Genomic DNA, 7,489 nt, shown 5'->3' on the forward strand with positions numbered 1-7,489 from the left:
TATATATATATATATTTTTTTTTTTAAATCATTATACTGCACCAGTCGGTCTGCTGTTTTATATCTGTATTTGGGTCTTTCTCCTACACTCCAAACCACGACAGCCGATATCACCAGGGGAGCTTGACACTCACAAGTTCCATTAGTTATTGAAAGTGTGATACTAAATTGTTGAAGTAGCCCTCTAACACTCCTTCTGTTCCACTTCCACTCCACTTGATCTTATTTTTACAGTCAACATCCATGCACCATTATTAAGAAGTTGAAAGACATGTTGGTAATATACCCCTCACAGTACTACAGTATACTGATGCAGTGCTATTGTTGTTCATGCATGCATTTGAACTGTTGTCTAGGCTCTAGTGCTGGAACAAAGTCAAATTGATAATTTGTATCTAAGACATCCTTTTATGATGTGCAGTTATGTTGGCAGTTATTTTAGCAGCTTCTTAATATAGTATCCCATCATGCTCTGTATCTGCTCAAAGCTAAGAGCACTGGCACCTCCCCTGGGCGAACATGACCTTGATATACAGTCTGCATCCCGTGTACTGCTCTCATTGCCGTACGGACTACATCAACTTATTATCTTGTATCGTGTCTGCAGCTACTGGTATTCACAGTGGTGATGATCAGCACATCATCTTTATAACATTGTGGTTAATAAAAAGGAATAAACAGGAGATATTCAAAAACAAAATTAAATGATGCAGAACTACAAATATCATCGCAACACTTTTGTTGTCGCTCCCATTTTTCACGAGTTGAAATACAAGATCGAACACTGTTTCTGTGCACACAAAAGGCTAATTTTACTAAAATGTTGTTCTCATATTTGTTTAAATCTGTGTAAGGGAGAATTTTTCATCTTTGCCACGATAATCTCTCAACCTCCACCTGAGAGATGTGGTATATGTAAATGATGACTAACATACATACACAAAAATAGACAAATAAACCCCTAAAAAAGGGAAATCAAAGAAGGATAAAGGTGAGGATAAACATTTAACTACTACGTAAACACAAAGACATTTTAAAGTATTTATTTATATATATATGAACATAAAACACAAAAACAATGAAAATGAGATAAAAGTGCAATTATGCAGTGTGCAAGGATGCTTGAATAAATATGGAAAGGTTGTCACAGGCAACTTTATGTGCATGAGGAAAGTGGGATATGTATATAATTTAGAATTTATAGGTAAAGGGTTATTGCACATGGAATTGTTTTTGACACAGGATGAATGATGAATTGTTCATCAGAGTGACGGCCAGTGGAAAGAAGCTGTTCTTTGTCTGGTTGTTCTGGCATACAGTGCGCTGTAGTGCCAACCAGAGGGGAGAGTTGGAACTGGTTGTGTCCAGGGTGTGATGGGTCTGCAGAGATGTTTCCTGCACGTTTCCTGACTCTGGAGATGTGCAAGTCCTGGATGGAAGATAGGCTGGCACCAATGAACAGCAGAGAACAGACTGGATGATAGCCGAGTAGAACTGAGTCAGCAGCTCCTGAGGCAGGATGTACTTCCTGAGCTGGCGCAGGAAGTACATCCTCTGCTGGGCCTTTTTCCTGATGGTGTTGACGTTGGAGGCCCACTTAAGATCCTGGGAGATAGTGGATCCCAGAAACCTGAAGGTCTCCACAGCGGACACAGTGCTGTTGAGTATGCTGAGGGGGGGCAGTGTTGGGGGGCTTCTCCTAAAGTCCACTGTCATCTTCACAGTTTTAAGCTTGTTCAGCTCCAGGTTGTTCTGACCACACCAGAGGGCCAGCTGATTAACCTCCCGTCTGTACGCAAACTCATCACCATTTTTGATGAGCCAGATGTCAGTTGTGTCCTCTGCAAGTTTAACAGAGGTGAGGTGCAGTCGTTGGTGTAGAGGGAGAAGAGCATTGGGGAGAGCACACATCCCTGGGGGGCACCGGTGCTGATAGTCCGGATGGGTGATGTCACTTTTTTCCGCCTCACCTTCTGCGTCCTGTCTGTCAGGAAGTTTATGATCTACTGACAGATGGAGGCTGGCACAGTGAGCTGGCAGAGTTTGGTTTGGAAGTATTACCGGGAAATTGGTGTTGAACACCGAGCTAAAGTCCACAAACAGAATCCTTGCGTATGTCTCTGGGGAGTTGAGGTATTGCAGCATGCAGTGCAGTCCCAAGTTGACTGCATCCTCCACCGACCTGTTTGGCCGGGAGGCAAACTGCAGGGGGTCCAGCAGGGGGCCTGTGATGTCCCTAACTCGGTCAACAGCAGTTTCTCAAACAATTTCATGACCATCGACGTCAGGGCGACGGGCTTGTAGTCATTCAATCCTGTGATGGAGGATTTCTTGGGGACCAGGATGATGGTGGAGCGTTTGAAGCAGGCTGGAGGGTGACACGCCGTCTGGTTCTGGTGCTTCCCTGATCTTCTGTCTGTAAAGGAGCAGACTTACATCCTCTTGGCAGAGCCTCAGTGCAGGTGGTGGGTCGGTTGGGAGAGGTGTGTAGGTGGGTGTTTGATGTGAGAGCAGGGTCGTTGGCTGAAAACCTGTTTTCCAACTTTTCAGTGTAGCACCACTTTGCTACTCTGATCTCCTTTGTCAGTGTGTTTCTGGCATCATTGTGCAGGATCCGGTCCACACTTCTGTAGGCCTCCTCCTTGATCTGACAAAGCTGCCTGAGTTTTGCAGTAAACCAGGGTTTATTGTTTTTGTACGTGCAAAAGGTTTTTGTCTGCTTAGACATGTCTTCACAGTGTCACAGTGTCAGTGAGCTCATCCAGGTCTGTAGCAGCAGCCTCAAAGACACTCCAATCAGTGCAGACAAAGCAGGACTGTAACTCCAGCTTTGCCTCGTTGGTCCATCTCCTCACAGTCCTTACCACAGGCTTTGCGGATTTAATTTCTGCCTGTAGGTCGGGAGAAGATGAACCAGACAATGATTAGAGAGTCCCAAAGCTGCACCTGGGACTGAGCATAGGAGAATTTTTGAAGACTGAATGCAATCGTCAGAAATTAAAGTGTTAACACTTTCACATGACTTTACCAACACTAGGCTAAAGGCGAACTAGTCGACGCAACCAAACTAGTCGACGCAACCAACCTTTTAAAGACACGTTAAAGCTTCAAAATTCCCCAGAGGCATAAGGAAAGGTACCCAATAACACGAATTTAAACAAATGTATGAATAAAATTTGAGAGAAATAATGCTTGTGATATCCAGAAAAACCCAATGGAAAAATCCCATTAGCTTTTTGTTGAGGGAACCAGTGTTATTCTTACTTCTGGGGTTGGTTAAGAAAAATCCGTCATTCCTGCAGCACTCTATGACAACGTTGTTATGGAATCATGTTTTTGGGTTGTCCATCATTCCCATTCTCGTGACCGCAATATCTCAGGAACGCTTGGAGGGAATCTCCTCATATTTGGTTCAAATGTCAACTCTGACTCAAGGATGAACTGATAAGATTTTGGTGGTCAAGTGTCAATCTTCAACGTCATTGTGAACTCAAAAACACCTTTTTTGGCCATAACTCAAGAGTTCATATGCTAATTATGAATTTTACCTGAATGTTAAAAGGATAAAATGATGAATTGAAGACATTTTGGACAGACAAGGATGTACAGATGATATTTTTTATTACAAATCACTGTTTATAGATGGTACAATCTTCTTTGGTGAGTTCCCCAGTGATGATGAGTAATCCTGAGTCTGTATTTTATGAATGTCATCAGTGTTTTATTTGACTCAGAAGAAGTATAATTTCTTTGATTTTATTGGTTTGAAATTTGCCAGGTTTCATTGATTAATCTCTCTCAAGAACTCTTTGGTGTTCTTTGTTGATGTGTTTTCAATCACATCAGACAGTACACTAAAATGTGTAATATGAGTTTTAAAAAAAAATGTCAGTCCTCATTACACAATGACTGAGTGTTACAGTGCAGAGGTGTTATTTATCAGGAGGTAAATGTCAATACCTGCAGAGAACTGCATCACCTAGTCTGTAAGGTGAAATTTCCACCGTCGATCCAGCCCAAAATATGAGCCAGTAACATAGTTTGATCCAAAAGTGTCTGAAAAATAAACTTAACCTCAGCACATTGTATGAAGCATCGGTAGACAACTGCTAACGGTGTTGGTGTCCAGCTGGTTAACTGCCTGTGTTGCTGTTGGAATTGAGTTGATAATGCAAACTATTTTTAGTGCCCACCCGCACACATAATCCACCAACCAAATTTCAATACCGATATTTTCAGCAGGTGCCAGAAATATCACCTCCCCAGGAGAACACTAATGCACGGAGCCCTGTCACGCCATGAAAATACATCAAACCTCTAATGTATTTGTTTTCGTAATTACAATTTCTGACCAAATAAGTAGGCTAGAAAATTTTAAGCACACACAAGGAATATATAAAATAAAAATTTCTCTGCAATACATTTTTTTTCCTTCAGTTCCACCTTAAAGGTAACCTGCAAAATATCCCAGAAAGTATAGAATAGATGTCTACCCAACTATGAAAATTTGTAAATGGAGCTGAAGATGGAGGCAGAAGGCTTTCCCCCAAACACATCACTGTTAGGCTTAATGACTGCAGGTCAGTGTCACTGAAAAAGCCAAAAAATCCTTTGACATGTTCCAGCCGTTATGTGATGTAATGAAGCAGCTGTGCAGACAGAGCTGAGCAGGCAGCCATCTCTCTAAGTCCCACTTAGGCAGTGGCTTTTTGTCAGTGTTTCTCCGCTCTGGGGCATGTCACCAGGAAGCCGGAGACACTTCACAAGCACGGACGCCCCCGCTTTCTAATTCTCATTTGCAAGCCTGCTTCAGACCTCGCGACCCAATTAGCAATTAGCCAGCCTTTTTATTTTTTTTACGTGGAGACCTTTGCTGTGCTGTGCGATCCTGGCCTGATTTGTATGCAGTTTGTGCAGACGCTGATAAGAGCACCCGCAGTGCATGTGCAGTTTAAAAAAAATAAAATGATGATTTGCATGCCAGGATTGCTGCAGGGCTAGAAGAAATAACGTGGCCTGTCTTCAAAAGGAGATCTGTACACCCAGCACAGCAAAAATGTGTAGGACTGAGCTTTTTTTGTGTGCAGGTAGGTAATTTGCTCCCTGACTAATCTGCAGAGATAGGGATAAGTTCAGAAAAAGCACTTACACAAAGAACACGCTTTAGCTCGGAGGCTTGTCAGAAAACCTGAAGAAATGAACACCAATGTGTAATGGCTGGAACACACGACGATCTGCATGAAGCTCGGAGTAGAGAAGAGGAGGTGTTTGTTCACGTTTGCTTGTGAGTTCATGAAAAGCAAGCCATTATACGATAAGAAACATGTGAAAGCGTGTTTGCGTGTATCCAATGAGGAGAGGAGGTGGAGGTTGGATGAGGTAAAAACTGAAGTGCTTGCTGTTATTAGCAGCCAAATTATAACGACCAGCAATTTAGATTTTCTCACGCAATGTGTGTTTAAGTTCTGCAAACATATTCTCAGAGAGTTCACCTCCCCTTATAGCGATGGTCAAACCTTCAAATAGGTCATCTAGTTCTACTAACATAGCTTTTAACCGAGACCCCGATCCGTCTCTTATCTTTAATAAGTGCTTTGAGCTGCCTTAACACAACCATAAAGACATCAATAATCCTTTAGTTATATGGTAGGGAAACAAAGGGAATATATAGGTTCCATCAATCTAAACTTTGTGGTGATATCTAGATGTTGTTATATTTTTCCCTACAAAGCACAAGTAGCCCGTGCAAAGTCATTTTATTATTCAATTTGAGATGGGTTCGTCACATGACATGGAGTAAATTTCAGACCATTTGCACGTAAAACAAAGTGCAAAGATTACAAGCTGTGGTTTTGGTTTGTTCGCTGGGACTACATCTTGGCCAGGTGAAGTAACTTCTTGGCGTTTGGTCGTCGGAGTACGTAAGGACGTACATTGAAATAAGTAAATGTTGATTTTTTTCTCCTCCAATGAATCGCCACCTTATCGTGGTGGAGGGGTTTGTGTGCCCCAGTGATCCTGAGAGCTGTGTTGTCGGGGGCAATAGCTCCTGGTAGGGTCTCCCAAGGCAAAGTGGTCTCGGGGGAGGGGTCAGACTAAGAGCGATTCACCAAACCTCAATGAATCGGACGATGCAAGGTTGTGGCACCTCGCCCGGAATAGGGAAACCGGGGCACCCTCCTGGAGCCAGACCTGGTAGGGGAGCTCGCCGGCGAGCGTCTGGTGGCCGGGCCTTGGCACATGGGGCCCGGCCGGGCCCAGCCCGAAAAAGCTACATCGTGCCGCCACCCTGTGGGCCCACCACCCGCAGGGATAGGCATTGGGGTCGGGTGCAATGTGAGCTGGGCGGCAGGCTGGGGCGGAAACCTGGGCGTGCTGACCCCCGGCATCACAGACTAGCTCTAGGGACGTGGAATGTCACCTCTCTGGCGGGGAAGGAACCGGAGCTGGTGCGGGAGGTGGAACGCTACCAGCTAGATATAGTTGGGCTCACCTCCACGCATAGCACCGGTTCTGGAACCAAACTCCTGGAGAGGGGCTGGACTTTTTCCTTTTCCGGAGTTGCCCAGGGTGAGAGGCGCCGGGCGGGTGTGGGGATACTCACAAGCCCCCGGCTGAGCGCCGCTGTTCTGGAGTTCTCCCCGGAGAACGAGAGGGTCGCCTCTCTGCGACTGGGAATCGCAGGAGGAAAGTCTCTGACTGTTGTTTGTGCCTATGCACCAAACGGCAGTTCGGAGTACGCGGCCTTCTTGGAGTCCTTGGGTGGTGTTCTGGAAAGGGCGCCGACTGGGGACTCCATAGTTCTTCTGGGAGACTTCAACGCTCACGTGGGTAACGACGGAGAAACCTGGAGGGGTGTGATTGGGAGGAACGGCCTGCCCGATCTGAACCCGAGTGGTGCTTTGTTGTTGGACTTCTGTGCTAGTCATGGACTGTCCATAACAAACACCATGTTTGAGCATAGGGAGGTTCATAAGTGTACTTGGTACCAGAACACCCTAGGCCAAAGGTCTATGATCGACTTTGTAGTTGTGTCATCAGACCTGCGGCCGTATGTCTTGGACACTCGGGTGAAGAGAGGAGCAGAGCTGTCAACTGATCACCACCTGGTGGTGAGTTGGATCAGGTGGCGGGGGAGGCTGCCGGACAGACCCGGTAAACCCAAACGTGTAGTGAGGGTGAACTGGGAACGTCTGGCTGAGGATCCTGTCCGCAAGGTCTTCAACTCCCACCTCCGGAACAATTTCTCGTGCATCCCGGGGAGGCTGGGGACATGGAATCCGAGTGGGCCATGTTCAAATCCTCCATTGTGGAAGCTGCTGCTAGGAGTTGTGGTCGGAAGGCGATCGGTGCCTGTCGTGGCGGCAATCCAAGAACCCGCTGGTGGACACCAGCGGTGAAGGAGGCCGTCAAGCTGAAGAAGGAGGCCTTTCGGGCTTGGTTGGCCGAGGGGTCTCCTGAATCAGCAGGCAGGTACCGATGGCCAGAA

Source organism: Anoplopoma fimbria, chromosome 3 (assembly GCF_027596085.1).
Source record: "Anoplopoma fimbria isolate UVic2021 breed Golden Eagle Sablefish chromosome 3, Afim_UVic_2022, whole genome shotgun sequence".
Lineage (NCBI taxonomy): Eukaryota > Metazoa > Chordata > Actinopteri > Perciformes > Anoplopomatidae > Anoplopoma > Anoplopoma fimbria.